The sequence below is a fragment of the Chanodichthys erythropterus genome, chromosome 7 (genome assembly GCF_024489055.1).
Source record: "Chanodichthys erythropterus isolate Z2021 chromosome 7, ASM2448905v1, whole genome shotgun sequence".
In the NCBI taxonomy this organism is placed as follows: domain Eukaryota; kingdom Metazoa; phylum Chordata; class Actinopteri; order Cypriniformes; family Xenocyprididae; genus Chanodichthys; species Chanodichthys erythropterus.
The window spans coordinates 28,751,026-28,769,024 of NC_090227.1; the positions used below are offsets into that span (position 1 = coordinate 28,751,026).

Sequence of the window (17,999 nt, forward strand, 5' to 3'; positions counted from 1 at the left end):
CTGTAAATAAAATGGTTTACTCATCTTCATGTTGTCGCAAACCTATATTTATCCTGTGGAGCATAAAAAGAGGTGTCCGCTGAATGACATCCTGAGTCACCATTCCCATACATTGCTTCTTTTCCATACAGTGAAAGCGAATGGCGACTAGAGTCTGTCAAAATGCCTGACCTCATTTGTTTCACACCTTGAATCCACATTATTAAATAACTCATTAGTCAGTATACACTGACATGTGGAACTAGCTATGTGAATGCACAATATCTAATCGGTATTATGTTTGTTAGTGTTACCAAAAGATGTACATAAACAACACACTGCTCCTGTACAAAATGTGAAATATGATATTTAGTGATTTATGCATGTGCTTATTTAGACTGCTGCATTCCATGCAGGATTCCTCTGGTCTTTTAGGGAGAAATATGTGATGTGTCCTCACTGAACTAACCCGTTAGTGAAGGTTACTGTTGCATCATCACCTGTCTTCTGATAATCTCATAATGCCGTGATGTTTGCCCATGACCAGTCATGAGATAATGTACAACTTGACTGAGACTCTATAATGTCACCTCTGTCTTGCTGACCCACATTTCCATTTTGGGCAAAAGCCTTTTTTCCCACCCCATAAAGAGCCTGGTTCTGTGTGGCACATGTTTTTTATTGATTTGATTTTGATGCTGAACATTGATGCATTGCAGGCATGTTGTTTACTTGTAATTAGTAAAGGTTTATGGGTAGTTTGTTTATTTACTGACTAGTATTTCAACATGGATTGTCGTTTATTAACGTTGTGCATGTGAAGACTATAAAGTAACAGATATTATCCTGATGAATCCTTTTTGTACCTTCAGTTGTCCCTGCGTCTCTGTTCATAGTCAGATCAGTGCAAACCCAGAGAGACAAAGACTCTTCTGCTGATTCAGCTCAAACCCAGCTGATTATTTTGGCAAGTACACCAGGCTTAGATTAGATTAGATGTTTGACTTTCTAACAGCAGCCATCAGTGGGAGAGAGAGGCTGCTTGTTTTTTTGAGTTGGGAACCAGACATGAAAGGACCGTAGGGTAGATCTACTCAACTGTGACCAGTTTAATGAAAGTTAAGTAACTTTTTGGAGGTCCAGTATGATGTATTTAATGCAGATTTCTCCTTTCTGAACTGGCAGACGGTGGAAGATCATGCTGTGGGTACTGGCTTGGCCATAAAAGGAGATGTCTGCAACTTTTGGCTGTATTGTTTAGTCGTGGTGCTGCAGGGATTTATTGCCAACATTTTTGATTTTCAAATTCTGCGCTGGCTCTGCCAGGGGTTGTAACGGAAATGTCACGGAAGTGGAATTAAAGGGATCAGTTTACTCCGTTAAGTGTGCAGGGAAGCACACTTGTGAATGTAGAACGCAAGTAATTCTGTTCATGTCTTAGATTCAAATGTTTTCTATTAATTTAAATTGTTCATAAAAATTGAAAAGAATTTATAATGTGGTAATCTATTAAGATTATTTTACCTATCAATTATGAATTAATATAATTACCTATTTATTTATATATCTGAAGCATATCGGACCTAAAAAATAGTTTGTTTGATCTCTTTTTTTTCCTTTAAATGATTCCCAATCTTATCAAAGTTGTGAATTTGGTGTGGTGAATTGTTTCAGAAAGTACAATAATCAATAGACTGATCACGCATATCTTCCTTGTGAGTTTTTTTTTTTTTTTTTTTTTTAATCAATCTATGTGTGCTATCAGAGATAAGAATATTTTTGTGGTTGCATAATGTACTCATACTTTTTTTTTTTTTTTTTTTTCTTTACTCGTCATGTAAAGCTGGATCACGTAGCACATGGCCTAATGTATTGCTGTAAATTTTAAATGCAAGTGAATGCAGAGGACTCTTGGAACTCTAATGGAAAGAACAGCCACTGCATCTGCTCTGCAGTAGCTTATTTAATTAGACTTGCTATAAATTAGGAGAACTTTGTATCCACTTCCTCTAGCTCACTGCCACTGCGTCTGTTGACTTTCGAACATCTCTGGAATCTAATGAGTCATAGAAGATGCCAGAGACGTTAGTCTGATGTGTTTTCCTGTGACTGTTCAGTTTGAATCTGTTTGCCTGTATGAAACATGGCAGCTTTTTGCAGATTTTTTTGACACATTCTAACCTAACATTTGTGTTATTGCCAAAAACTCTTGAACTAGATAATATAATAACATAGGATTTCCTACTGAAATGTCTTTGGGATTTTTATGAGATTTATTTGAAAAGGATGTTTGCATAGGAATGAGAGATGTTCGGTTATGTTTTTCAAAAGACCCCTGAACTGATGATGATCAATCAGTGTCACAGAAGTCTTTTTGGATTTTAAGGAACCTCCCTTTTTTCTTGAACTTTTTTTAGTGTTGCAATCCAGACCAGCTCTACAATTATTCTCAGTTCAGTTATTCTCAGTGGGATGAGTTTTGGTGCCAAACATTTTGACATTAAATGCATTTAATACTTGTAGCTACCTTAAGCTGACTATTTTTTATTTTTTTACACAGTTATAGTTTATTACATTGTTATATTTTTGTTTGTGTATTTTTTAATATTTTATATTTAAAAAAAAAAAAAAAGTATATTAACCCTTAATTTTTTGTAAAAATTGTATAGGGTTGCAAACGACCCAAGGTGTGTATGAGTGTACGTATATTTTTTTCTGCACAACAATAATTGAATCTTGGATGACGGAATAAGTGCAATTCACCGTTATTCCACAAGGTGGCAATGTCTGATACACAATGCTGAAGTGACGACTCATTCAGACAGAAAACGAAATAAGAAAAACATGAAATGGCTCAGCAATTTACTGCAGAACAAGTACTGAACGCAATCAAATATGACTGTTACTGTCACTGGATGGATCTGGTGAAGCTGTTAGCGATCGAAATATAGATTTTGAAGATGTCGAAAATTATATAGTTTTGAGAATACGTTTGAGATCGCGAATGGGCTCATATTTGTGACCTCAAACATAAAACTAGCCTATTATTTGCTGAATTTACTGGCAAATGAGCTCTGACGTGGACAGTGATGATGGCATAAAACATCTGCTCAAACTGAGCCCTTTCAAGCTCCAAAAGGTAACAAAATACGATTTATTTTATTCTTCTGTAATTGTTATTGTAATATCAGAGGAGTTTTATATTATCGCGACAGGTAGAGATCGATAAAGACCCGAATATGTAAGAATGATTGGCGAAACAGTCATGCATATAAGGGTTAAACACCCAAGCATACATACAGGCCTATAGAATGGTGAGTTTATAAGGGAAAAAAAATCTTCGTAAGTAAAATTGTAAATAATAAATCTGCTTCCTGGTGATCAAGGGCTTGGGGCGTTCCATTTAAACCCATTGCAAGGGTTCCACTAGTAAGTGGAACTTGCAACGTAAGCAATGATGCACATCTGAGAGAACAAGATGGAGGGAAGTTATAGAGGGAAAGGCATAAAACATTGGACTTAAAGGGATAGTTCACCCAAAAAGGAAAATTTGATGTTTATCTGCTTACCCCCAGGGCATCCAGGAGGTAGGTGAATTTGTTTCATCAGTAGAACACAAATGATGATTTTTAACTACAACCGTTGCAGTCTGTCAGCGGTATTAAGCTTGTGAATGGTAACACAATCTATAAGAATCAAAAAATATGCATAGACAAATCCAAATTAAACCCATGACGGCACATTGATGTCCTAAGACACGGAATGATTGGTTTTTGCGAGAAACCGAACAGTATTTATATCATTTTTTACCTCTAATACACCACTATGTTCAACTGCGTTCAACATTCGCTTAGTAAGGTCTAATCGCGCTCTGACAGCGGAAGCGATGTCTCGCACTTATACTTCAATGAGTGCTAGACATCACTGCCGTTGTCAGAGCGCGATCAGACCTCACTAAGCGAATGCTGAACGCAGTTGGATATGGTGTTTTAGAGGTAAAAAATGATAAATACTGTTCGGTTTCTTGCACAAACCAATTGTTTTGTGTCTTAGGACATCAATGTGTCGTCATGAGCCGCAGGGTTTAATTTGGATTTGTCTATGCATATTTTTGACTCTTATAAATTGTGTTACCATTGACATGTATTATAAGACTGACAGACAGCAACGGTTGTAGTTAAAAATCATAATTTGTGTTCTACTGAAGAAACAAAGTCACCTACATCTTAGATATCCTGGGGGTAAGCAGATAAACATCAAATTTTCATTTTTGGGTGAACTATCCCTTTAAATGCACCCCCGGTGTGCTGCAAGCTTTGACAGTGAGCTGAATGGAATGCCTATTCTCTAGATCCAGTTCCAGTCAATTAAATTCTGGCAAAGTGTATCAGCTTATACATTCAATTAGCATGTGATTACTTCCAAAAGCCTTTGCATGAATACTCTTCCTCAATCCGCAGATCTCAGTGACCTGCAGCAACAAGAGATGAGGGGTTTGAGATTAGATTGTACTTCTGATGCAGTTAGCATAAGTTTAAAAAAGACAGTAAGTGATGTAAGGGGCCATTCACACAGAACACGTTTTTTTCTTTGAAAAAGATGCGGGCAGTGGAATTGGGGAAAAACACAAGGTCTTGAGATGCGTTTATAAAAAAAAAAAAAAAAAAAAAAACTGAACAACTTTTAACTTGAGCGGCATGTTTTTAGAATGCCTCGTCATGTACGAGATGCTATAAGAGATGTGAGCGCAATGGTCAAACACGTCCGTCTAGCGCGTTTACATAGAAAACCAAAGGCAAAATTGTGCAGTTGAATGAAAAAACACATTCTGTGTGAACCGTGCATGCACAGATCACTTCAGGACATTAGCTCTTTATGCTTTTCATTGTCTATACACACATGTTAGATCTCAGGTGGTTCCCAGAATTTTCTTGTTTAGCCACCACTTCAGACATCAATTTCACTTGACCAAATGCCATTTTGCTGCCTTTTGGTTCCTTTACAAGCTTATTGTTTGTCTTTAAACGGGTAGTTCACCCATAAATCTAAATTGACATAATTTACTCACTCCCATGTCTTTCAAAACTTTTACTTACATGGTACACAGAAAGAGTTATATATGTTTAGCTTGCTCTTTTCTGCACTGCAAAACTGACATTTTCTGGGTGACTGCTTTTGTGTTTCATGGGAGAAAGAAGATCATATGGGTTTGAAATGACATTAGGGTGTGAAAACAATAACATAAGTTTCAGTTTAAAGGCTGACTGTTTTTTTTAAAGTTCCCACTGACCCTGTCTGGCCCTTGTCATAAAAGCTGAGAAGAGGTGGAAAAACTTTCCCCGACAGTGTCGTGACTGATCGGGCAGTCTATTTCCCAGCATGTCTGTGTGTCTTACTCTGATAAGATGTTGCAGTGCCAGGGTGCCGCCACGCTCTGCCCACAGTTCACTTCAAAGTGACTGGCAAATGAGTCTTCCTTCCTCTCACTGCCACCTCATCTACACCTCCTAAGCGACTGTCTCCACACATGCTGTTTATTTGGAAGAATCCAGAGAGACACAATGGTGATTTCCTTCAGGACCCAGTGATATAGTCATCGTTCTGTTGGTTTTGGCTGCAAGCGTTGCTTTCTTTGCCACTACTTTTTCTGTAGAACTCTTGCTTGGAGAATATTTTGATTTCCTGGATTTGTTGAGTCAGCAAACAGTATCATGTTTTATAATTCCTTTATGTATATGTTTGTTTGTTTTTTTTTTCACCAAATTTAATATCGACACCATAATCGATTATTGGATCTAATTGTGTATGCTAAATTACCTTTTTTTTTTTTTTTAAGATTTAGATTACATTTGTCATCATCTAACACCCACTTAAGTTAATCTTTTAAAAACACTAATACTTTAATAACAAGGTTAATGTAATTGTTGGCTAATTTAAAAATGAAAGTCCTTTTTTCATATAATACATTTTAATTTTTTGATGATTTTCATCCAAAAGATTTTTATAATATGACCTTTTTAAACACCCACAATTCTATTTTTTTTTCTAGTTCTATTTATATATTTAGAATTACTTTGGCATTGCAGTAATCTTATTGAGTCATTTAATGAAATAAACAAATCATTTAAAATGGAATTCAGAAGTATCTTGTATTTGTTTTCTTGAAACGAGCCTTCATCCTTTGGGTGATTTGAAACATTCCTGTTTTGACTGTGTGAGTCACTGTACTTTTCACCTTTGTTTTCTTTTCTTGAGTGCTTTTGGGATAGTAGTAGTGAGCCATTCTTCCTTTTTCTAAGATCAGTTTCCTTTATTTTTGCAGTTGCCCTCTCGTTGACTCCACAAAAGAAGCTTTTATTCCACCCATCACCTATAGTTTGTGAAATTGCTGTTGGATTATAATGTAATCCAGTATGTGTCTGTTTTCCTTCTAATGAAAGTCCATTGAAGTGCTTAGCATCTGTCAGAGTTTTGGGTTACAGGCCTATTGAAGACCATTTTGTATTCCATTCACACTTGGAGTCCACCCTTTTCCTCTGCTGGGTTGGCGCAAGCTGCTGACTTCAGGCCAGTTTTGCAATTTTTCCCTCCTTACAATGTTTGAGGTTAGGATTTGAACCATGGAGGTTGGTCCTCAACCAGGATATATCTGTCCTCGGCCCCTTGGCGTAGTTTAAGGTGACGAGAGATCACAGATGTTGGAGTAACATTTACGTTAAAGCAGGAAAGGTTTCAGACTGCAAAAGTTAGACCAAAAAGAACATTTCTCAAAAGTTTCTCAGAACCTTCTCATATTTATTGCAGTTACATTCCATGTTGTTATTTTCCAGAACTTAATAACAACTAATGCTCTTGAAATGGCCTACATGTAGGCCCACATGGAATCTGCAATCTGAATTTAGATCCGTGGGATGAATTTAAACATGATATATTTTACCGGAAAGTACTGCATTCTTATTGGTAGCCAAATGTTTAATGAAATTAGCCAAATATTAAACAAACATGCAAGGGATGGGAGTGTGTAGAACTTCAGTGTCGTCGTTTGGAATTATGTGGAGCTTTCCACAGCTTTCTGCCTATATGTTTACTGTTTGTTTGCAGAAGATGAGCTGTCAAACCAGAAGGTGTTAATCACAGGTATGTCATGATGCATAATGTCATGTTGGAATTATAATAATTATTAAACTCAGTTTCCATCTTGTAATTATGTATAACAATAATCAGTGCTGTTTAAATCCTTTGAATTTATTTGTCTCTATGGCAGCGGAAACAGCAATTCCATATGCGGATTTGTCACTTCACAAATTAATCTGATTCTCTTGCAAATTGTTGAATGTGCACCTGGTTACACTGGCTATAATAATGGACAGAAATATGTGAAGTTGCCACCTAACTACTTTTTAAATGTTGATATATTGGTTGTTCTAACAGAATAACGTCATTGTAGTCAAGTGGTAAACTAGTAACTTTGTAAACTAGTAATTAAAGTAATTCTGATGTGACAGCAATTCTGATTGTGTTCTTTCTTTCTCTTTCTTTTTCTTTCTTTCTTTCTTTCTTTCTTTCTTTCTTTCTTTCTTTCTTTCTTTCTTTCTTTCTTTCTTTCTTTCTTTCTTTCTTTCTTTCTTTCTTTCTTTCTTTCTTTCTTTCTTTCTTTCTTTCTTTCTTTCTTTCTTTCTTTCTTTCTTTCTTTCTTTCTTTCTTTCTTTCTTTCTTTCTTTCTTTCTTTCTTTCTTTCTTTCTTTCTTTCTTTCTTTCTTTCTTTCTTTCTTTCTTTCTTTCTTTCTTTCTTTCTTTCTTTCTTTCTTTCTTTCTTTCTTTCTTTCTTTCTTTCTTTCTTTCTTTCTTTCTTTCTTTCTTTCTTTCTCTTTCTTTCTTTCTTTCTTTCTTTCTTTCTTTTGGACGAGGCCTGTAATTGATTGAAACTACATGAAGTTTGAACCCACACGGGTTTGAAACCACATGAGATTGATGACATGAATAATGACATAATTTTCTATTTTGGGTGAACTATTCCTTTAACTTTCCTAACTCCTCACCAGCCAATTTGAATGTAGACAATGTTCACTGATTTAATTGTCAGTCTCATATTAGGGTTGCAGCTGTATGCGGTGTTGTCATTTATTAACATAGGTAAAGCCACGGCTCTGGCAGGTCTGGGTCAGCGACGGTCCTACCTCTTTGCTGTCTGGAGTCTTGTTTACCCTGCAAGTCAGGGTTAACCCCACCCAAAGCGCGTGGGATTAGATCAGCATGCCGTATTCACGGGATTACGGCCCTGTTGTCTGTTTCCGAGACCAGGCAACTGTGCGCAGTCACGTAGTAACTCCCGCTTCTGTTTACTCTGCTTATGTCAGAGATGATATGTAAGATGACACGTGGTTGTGTACTCAGCCAGTTTCAGCCTGAAAGGTGTGTCTGGTGTAATTTACATTTCTAATGAAACCTAACAGACAGAGTAAACATGTTTTATTGTTGTGGTTGGATGACATTGCTATGGAAGGTTGTTTCTGCCGCAGAATAAAAAAAATTAAAAAGGTAATTGCAACTTTTTTTTTTCTCTCACAGTTGTGAGTTTATGTCTCAGTCACAATTCAGACTTTTTCCCTCTCAGTTTACATCACGCAATTCAGGTGTTATCATCACATAATAACAAAATCAAAAGGAAATTCTAACTTTTTTCCTCACAATTGCAAGTTTATTTCTTATAATTTACATTTTTTTTCTTAGAAGTGCAAAGAAAAAAGTCAGAATTGTGAGATAACTTGCATTTTATTTTTTTATTCCATGATGGAAAAAGCTTCCATACATTTCAGTCCTGAACAGAACAGAAGTTCTGTTGCTCTTTCTGCATTATGCAAATGTTTTCCATTTTAGTGTCTGGATTTCATGACCAAGATTCCTTAGTTATGACCAACACTGAATCAGCAATTTCAAAGTTTTATTAGGTCATAAGTCTTTGCACCTGGCTGAGCGTGACAAACTCTTCCATGGGTATGGTGGCTTCTATCTCAGAACTTCTGATTTTTAGATAATCTGAGATTTTGGATATCATGCTGCTTTCCAAACTATTGGCGTACCTAAATAAATACTGCAGCAGGAATTTTGAGCATCCCTAAATCATTATGAAGCTTAAAAGCCCTTGACAACGATTGGAAAGATGGGGATATAATACTTACTGTTTCCTTTCCTTGCCTTGAAATTTATTGCATTTATTGGTGGTTGTTGGTCACACAACCATACAAACAATCTGGAATTCTAGCAGTCTGCACAAGTTTAGCAATCTTTGCTGCTTAATTACTGTGATAATCAGTGTGGCAATTTTTTTTTATCTTATTTTTAAAGTAAAAGTTATGTAAAATTGTTTGTATTTGTGCAATTATATTGCAATATTTTTGTTGGATGCACTTTCAGTATGGATCATGTGTTTTTTTTTTTTTTTTTTTTTGGCTGTTTCACATTAGGCAGTTAATTCAAATAAGATGCTTAAAGTATTTGTACAAGTTAAAACTTAAAGCAAATCTTATGTTGGAAATTATTCAAACAACGTTTTGTTGAATGAATCCTGGTGTTTTGATTATTGGTATAATTCTGTTTGCCAATGTCTGTTATCAACCACACATTTGGATAGCAATGCAAATATGAACATGTCCAGATAAATCCTGGAAGCCAAATATTTAAATGAATCGTGAAGTTACACAAGGTCATACTTGACTTTTATTAACTGTTGCTTCATGAAAAAGATATTAAAATAGAAGTACATTTGAAATTTCATGATTGAAGTATTTTTATGATCAATTGTCAACTTTCTCAGTATGTCTCAATTTTTTTTTTTTTTTTGAGCAATATAAAAATATAATCATCCTAAGTTTCAAATATCACACAAGAATCTTATTTAATTGAAGGAAACTTGTGGAAAATCAGATTTGTCAAAGTTAACATTTCTATTTTCATAGGACACTATTTTTACAGGAACTATGCTGTGATGCACTGTATAGACATGAGATAATTCGGGTGACTCACAAATAAATGGGTCAACGTGCATATCTAAAAAAAACTCTCTAGACAATAAACTTAAAATTCTTCAGTTATTTTTTTTTTTATAGTAATAATAATAATAAACTATTATTAGCATACATAAAATGGCATTTGTTTTCTTGGCACAGCATTACCATGTTGGCATATTTTCATAATGAAGTATGTGGGACAGTCTGTGTTTTGGAGTTTGCGTTTAGACCGTTTGTAGGCCGTCTTTTAATCTTGGTGTAGAAAATGGTAAGCTATGGAAAGCTGATTGATGACAGAACTTAACTATACGTGTTCACCATGATCTGTGGTCACTGATTATTTAAAGGAATAGTTTACCCAAACATAGAAATTCTGTCATGTCTTTCCAATACCTGCTGATATTTTTTTTCTGTCAAACATAAAAGCAGAATTTCTTTTCCATACAATGAGGGTTCATATTAATGACCATGACTGTCAAATTGCAAAAAGATATTTCAAATTTCTCCTTTTCTGTTTCATAGAAGAAGAAAAAAATACAATACCCTATACTGATTTGTTTTGAACTAGTCCTTCACAATGTAACTGCGGTTTTTCTTTCTTTATAGATTCACTTCTCAAGCTCTGTATTGCTAATTTAATTCTCATGAATAATGTCATTGTATTCATGATCACCTTGCAAAATGTTTTATGTACTTTAGGCTTGCTGCGATAGTCTGGGTTACCGGTGTTAAGCTGCAACACCTTGCCCACTGTGGCACCGGCCCCCATTGTTGTTTTGATTTTATTTATTTATTTATTTTTTTAATAGTAATAAAAATCATTTAGTTCAGTTCGAGAACAGACACTACAATTAAAAACTGGATGCGTGTGCTCAATGCAGCATGAGCCGAATGAGTGTCGCAGCAGCACAGATCAGCAGCAGGAGACAGATTTCATTTATCTTGTGATGAGGGTCAGTACTAACTGACTGACAAGACAATGGCGTATTTGGTTTCAAAGCGAAATGTAAAAACGCTTATTTGGCAATATTTTGGAGTTAAACCTAATGCTAATAGGGAACCTGCTAAAGGGTTAGTTGTGTTTTTCTAGTTGTGTGTTTCATTAAGAATAATAATGAAATGAACCCACCATTTAAGCAATTGCCACCCTCTAATTGCCGCTAAAGCTGAAGTAAAATGCTCTGTTCCATTTTTGAGTTTGCCTTTATTTTAGTAACACATTATATATTTAATGTTTACTTGGCATGACAAACTCAGCCTTTGAATTGAAACAGCACCAAGGTTGAGGGGTAAGTTCACCCAAAAATGAAAATTCTGTCATCATGTTACAATGTTGTGCCAAACACGACTTTCCTTCATCTTTGTAACACAAATGAGGATATTTTAATGAAATCTAAGTGATTTCTGTCCCTCCATTGACATAAAGAGATTGTAAAACTAATCCTCATGATTTGAGCGGTTTAGTCCAAATGTTCTGAAGAGAAATGATCGCTTTATATGATGAACTGTTTTAGTTTAGGCTTTAATTCATATAAACATTCATCAACACACACATCAGTTGTGGTAAACGGACGCTCAATCACATTTGCTTGATGTGAGGTTCATTCTCGGGTGTTACGCAGCACATTTGCGCTTTCACAAGAACCAATGAGGTTTGTTCTTACACATGTTTACATTCGCTGATCAATGTTTATATGTGAATAAAAGCCTAAATGCAATCTGTTCATCATATAAAGCTATCCAGTCTATTCAGAAAATGTGAAATTTAAAATGGCTCAATTAATATTTTACGATCTCTTTATAAACTTTCTGAAGCGTCAAAGTGGTAGTTGTGTGGACTGTCAATGGAGAGACAGAAGACTTACAGATTTTATAAAAACATCATTTGTGTTCTGAAGATGAATGAAAGACCTGCAGGTTTGGAATGACACTAGGGTGGGGTAAATGATGACAGAATTTTCATTTTGGGTGAACTAACCCTTTAAGGAATCAAAGCAGAAGATATCTAGCTAATCAAATTATTATACACAGTCACTGAGGTGTGGTGGATAGTGTTCAAATAGTAATTATGGGTAATATTAACACAGGCATTTTTGTAACTCCACTTTGAAAGGATGGCCTACTTTTTTATATCAGCAGATTGACTACAGTTGTCATCATTTTGAAAGAAAGAAAGAGAAACAGCTAATTTCAGGTGGATAATGGCCTAGTTTGCCTCACCCACATTGGTTTGCTTTGTTTACCTGCCCACATGCAGCTCTGTTGGCTTAGCTCCCCTCCTCCATCATTACAGCATGTGTATAATGATGTCATGCTCCTTTGGTGATGTTACCATAGCAACAGCACTCCGTCTCACCTGATTGTCTGGACTCTGGAGGGAAAGACACAGTAGAAGGAGGAGACATCACAGCTGTTTGATAGACGGCACAGGGATGGCATTGGGTGGAGCCTAATGTTTTATGCGATGGTGAAGGAAGCCCCTTCGCTCTCATGGGAGTTTATAGACAAGGATTATCACAGCCAAACAAAGAGGCTTGAAGATAAATGTGCAGTCTTTCTGTGAGAGAAATTAATGGGAAATATATTGAGTTGTCCTCTAGCACAAGGAGGTTGTGATTTTATTTTCTGTGTTGATTTAAGTCTAGAGATTACTACTCAGGCTAGTAGTAAAATATATTTGATCTTGCCCCTCACAGTCTGTCATGTGAAAGTGATTTTATTTATTTATTTATTTATTTTTATTTTTTTTTGCACGTGATCTGCTGAATTCCCTGGAACCAGCTGCAGTGCAATTGAACTTTTTGAATCATAAGGTGAGATATAATAACCTTGATATCATTCTACTGAATTTACATAGAGAATGTTTATCTAAATTGTGTCTGTGGTTAAAGATCTACTGCCTCATCATGACTTGAGTTTTAGTTCAGATATCAGCAGCCTTAATCACCAGATATTGAGATCTGATTAAATGCATTGCTTATTACATGGAATAGTTCACTAGAAAATAAAAATGTTGGACACAGCAACATTTTCGGTGTAGATTATTGTTGTAAGGACTGTACAGTCATTTTTACACCCATACTGTGAATGTTCAATAAAACATGAGAAATTTAGTTTTTTTGTGTGTGTGTTTAAGCAGACAAGACAGGTTGCTGGAAAAAAAAAATATTTAAATTTTATCCATCTTATTCCAATGCCCCATGACGCTCTGTGCGAATTATGGGTGTAACTTCTGTTAAGCTTGTTAAGTCAAAAATTTTTTTTTTTTTTTTTTTTCGTTTTTTTTTTAAACTGGGTACAATGAGAGGACATTATTCTACTCCCCCTTCAACCAACAAACATTAAAAGGGCATTTAAAAGTGTAAAAGCATCAACAAGGTACTTTCAACAAGCCATGAAAAAGCGCAATTCTTTGCACAGCAATAACGGATGGGTTAAAATATAACTATAGTGAGATATATCTGTATTATGTAATATATGTTGCCCTAATAAAAAAATGTTCATCAACTTCAGCATAGCGTGATACTATTTCAAAGTGATTTCCATCATTTTTACAGATAATACATTTAATACCTGTGAAAACAAACCTAGAAAGAGATGTGAGGATTTGAGGAGAAAAACTAGAGATTCTTTGTGCATTCCAGTGATTTATAGAAATTGCTGTGAAGGATAGAAAGCAGCGACTGAAAAGAGCTCTTGTCATAGATATTCTTTTTATAACGTTACGTTAAAATACCAAGTGTTACGTTATTCTCATAATGTCTGAAAATAAAACATGAAAGAATAAGCTGACGGATAAGCTTTATTTGTAGGGCAACCTTATGATTTGAAATGATTTGTTTCAGTCTTTTTAAATGGAAGTTCCCCAAACTGGAAGTGCAACCCATAATTCGAACCACATTAGGCTGGTCAGGATTAAGGTGGATAAAAAAAAAAAAAAAAAAATTTTTTTTTTTTTTTACATTTTATGTGTTTTATTTATGTAGTTTTTGATGATCATGGAAAACTTTTAAATGTGATTTCATGAAAGTTGAAAATCATGAATGGTAATCTTAAAGGTGCAATATGTAATATTTTTGCAGTAAAATATAAAAAAAACCCCACTAGGCCAGTGTTATATATTTTGTTCACTTGAGTACTTAAAATATCCCAAATGTTTCCAACTATTTGTAAATCGTGAAAAAATTGCAATTTTAACCAAGCCTCCAGGACGCGTGAGTAGTCGCCTGTCAATCGCGTCATACCCGCGTTACCCTCGGTTTCTGGATTTATTTTGTAGAAACCACGGAAACACCAAAGTAGTGTTGTCAAAAGTACCGACATCGGTACTGAAATTTTAAAAACGTGACGCTTTGAGCTCTGTTGAGCGGATTCATAAACATCTCTGATTGGCCATTGTGTTGACGCGCTCATCGGATATGCCTGTGATTGGCTACAATGATCAACGCGTGGGAGCATTTGAAAGCACACGGAAGCGTTTGAATTTGAAAGCGTTTTGAAAGTGGGAGCGCGAGCAATTTGAAAGCAGCGTCTAACAGTGGACCGATCCGCGATAGACGCCTGCTTTCAAACGCTCCCGTGTGTATCTGTGTAAGCGCTTAGTGAAGAGATTAATTGATGACTATGTACAGCGTTTTTACAGCGTTGATCATTGAAGCCTATCACAGACACATCCGATGAGCCGTGAAAACAACGGCCAATCAGAGATGTTTATGAATCCACTCAACAGCGCTCAAAGCGTCACATTTTTAAAATTTCAGTACCGACTAGGTACCGAAGTCGGTACTTTTGACAACAGTACACCAAAGACGCTTTAATATAATACACATTTTTAATAGACAAGGGAACAACTGTTTTGATATGTTTATAAACGCAAAACTAATTGTTGTTATATTGCTCAACACGTTTAGTCTTTTTTCTTCATCATACAATACGTTTTAAAATTAATTGCATGCCATTTGTCAATCCAGCATTTAATATATTCTAAAATCGATCTAGCTTACTGCAGTGTGTCTCAAACAAGTGTCTCACAGCAGCCGCTGAACGAACACACAGAGTAACGTTATAACATAATTTTTAACAAGCATGTCCCAAGATTCCGCACTCAAACTTGCCGTCATCAAGCTACGCCTTCGTTTTGAATAGGCCTCTAGCGGACAGAATTCTTACATACTGCACCTTTTAAATCATCGGGAAAAAAAAACTTCTTGTTATATTGAGCTGTATTAGCTAGAAATTGCTGTCTGAAGTTAATTGTCATCAGAGGGAGTCCTCGATGTATCAAGTCCTTCCTTTTTAAGCTAAAACTCCCATCCACATGTCCATACAGGAAGCATACTGGAAATATATGGGGTTCCAACAGGAAGAGAAGTGTGGAGAGAGCTGTCCATTCAGACATGTAATGTGGTCTATTTTTAGCCCAGAGTGTGTCACAATCTCTCCATAAAGTTAAAACCCGCATGTTGCAACTTTATGCGTGTTTTTTTTAGCATGCTTGCTGTGAATCAAAACCATTCTTGGGATTCCCTCTACTGTACTGTCACAGGCAAGTGAAGGTAGATAGTGTATTTATCTGATTGGTTATTTATTCAGTCTTCTTGCTGTTGTGCTGACTGGATTTGAACAGATTGCGGTTTGTTTCCATATGTCCTACGTCTCTGTAATGCTGTTTATCAGCATGTCCGTAATGATTGTCTTCTTTTTCTCTCATGTCATACAAAGTTCAGTGTGTATTCATAGCAGCTGTATCGTTAACACCACATTGCTATGACAAAGGCCAGATAGCTGTCTGAAATTTAATATACCTATAGTGACAGGTCGCACCATGGCAGATATGTGCGATGTTTCCTGTGTGAATGGATATAGGCCTGCGTTCAATTATAGCAGGCCCTGTTTTGGGAGTGTTCAGGCATGCTAGGAGTTCAAATTATGTTATGCTGTAGCTGTAGTTAATGTGGCTATAGGACCTTGCAGACTTACGTAAGCTGGCTCTTCACATCCTCCCATGAGTCAGTGCTGTGAGGAACAACAGATTCTATATACATTTGCAGTTTTTAACTGATTTATTTTTTAATATTGGTTTGTCGCAGTGATCAAAGTCTCTCTTTTTAGAAGTCTCTAGTTTTTAGAAATGAATTTTTAGGAATTCATACAAGCTCTGAGGTTTATCATCACCAAGTTGTATTACATAAAGATTTGAGGGGAAACATTCATTCCAGAGTTTTCACAGTCATGGAAAACTTTGAAATGGTAAATAAAAAAATTAAAATTATATTTTCTAGACCTTGAAATGTCATGGAAATCATATTCTTTTGTAGTTATAATCAACTCTAAAATAGAGTTGTCAAAAGTACTGACTGTGGTACCAAGTCTGTACTAAAATTTTAAAAATATGAGGCTTTGAGTGCTGTTGAGCGGATTCGTATACACTTCTGGTTGGCCATTGAGTTGACATGCTCATCGGATATGTCTGATTGTCATCAATGACACTCTTCACCAAGCGCTTGCGTCATATACACATGGGAGCGTTTAAAAGCATGCTTCTATCATGGACCAGTTCGCTGATAGATGCCTGCTTTCAAATGTCCCCGTTCCCGCTTTCAAAACGTTTTCAGATTCAAACAAATCCGTGTGCTTTCAAACGCTCCCATGCGTTGATCATTGTAGCCAATCGCAGACATATCCAATGAGCGGTGTGAACACAATGGCCAATCAGAGGTGTTTATGAATCAGCTTAACGGTGCTTAAAGCGTCACATTTTTAAAATTTTAGTACCGATTTGTACCAAAGTTGGTACTTTTGACAACTCTACTTTAAAATACTTAATGTAGTTATTTATTTTATTTTAATTTTATTTTTAATTATAAATTATATTATTATACATTTAAATAAATTATATCTTTTTTTTAAATTTATTGGTATTATTAACAGTGCTTCCACATTAGGCTAGTTCCAAAAAATGCAGCCTCTAAAAAATAAATTTCATAGAAATAGACCCCATGTTTCACAATACTTGGACGGTTGTAGTTTCTGTGGGTCTTATGGCTGACCATGTGGTGTTTGTACGCGTGTGTATGTGAAACTAGCTTCTTTCCCATGGTCTTGAGTAGTCAGTCTCCTCAGTTGTAACTACTTGAGGGCTTTAAACAGGTTAGTCCGCACTGATACATATCACAGCTGGGTTAACATGATATTCAGTGTTACCCAAGCTTCGTCGCTGAGGTTCTCTGATATCATATACGTGCCAAGGTTCTCTGCTTTCAGGGGCTGACAGAAGTAAAGCCACATGAGGTCAACAAGAAAAAAAAAATCTATATTTGTCCTATGAGGGTCAATTTCTGCACACCTGCAAAAGAAATGTCAATGCATTTCGGCATCGTATTTGTTTACCCGACCGCTGCCGTGCAAAAAAGTTTAGCCCTTTGAAGCATTAGTGTCATGTCAGAGGGTTATGGAGAGAGGAAACGGGTAACCAGATCCATCTGCCTCAGTAGTGCATTCACACGACTTTCCAATATTCAAAGCCAATGCGACAGCCTGATGTGTAGCAAAAGGACAAAATACTTCATGACTATAAAATCATAATATAATATAATATAATATAATATAATATAATATAATATAATATAATATAATATAATATAATATAATATAATATAAAAAAAATAAATAATATATATAATGAAAACAAATACTTTGTGCACTTTATATAATATAATATATCATATCATATAATAAAATTTATTAGGGCTGCAACTAATTTTGATAATCGATTAGTTGGCCGATTTATTTCTTCGAGTAAATGATTAATTCTTTTCTTTTTTTATTGACAAAACGCACTATTCCACATCCTGCACAATGCTGTCCTTCAAACAAATGTGCCAAAATATATATAGTGAAACATTTACATTGGTGGTCAGAATTATTGGCACCCTTTGGTAAATATAATCAAAGATGACTGTAAAAATAAATCTGCATTGTTTATACTTTTGATGTTTAATTCATAAAATTAAC

At 35.5% G+C, this 17,999-nt stretch overlaps 1 protein-coding gene across 48 annotated transcripts in view; it reads left to right on the forward strand.

The window, feature by feature from the left end:
- Window positions 1-17,999, forward strand: part of mical3a (microtubule associated monooxygenase, calponin and LIM domain containing 3a) — an 86,892-nt gene that overhangs the window by 8,121 nt on the left and 60,772 nt on the right. The window contains exon 2 of one of the 48 annotated variants that reach the window (XM_067390038.1): window positions 7,081-7,116. The exons of 45 other annotated variants lie outside the window; for them this stretch is intronic. The gene's annotated coding sequence lies outside the window, so the exon portion shown is untranslated. Of the gene's footprint in view, window positions 1-2,909; window positions 3,119-7,080; window positions 7,117-12,767; window positions 12,800-17,999 lie in introns of those variants that run through there. 2 more of the 48 variants (XM_067390040.1, XM_067390042.1) reach the window with 2 other exon arrangements.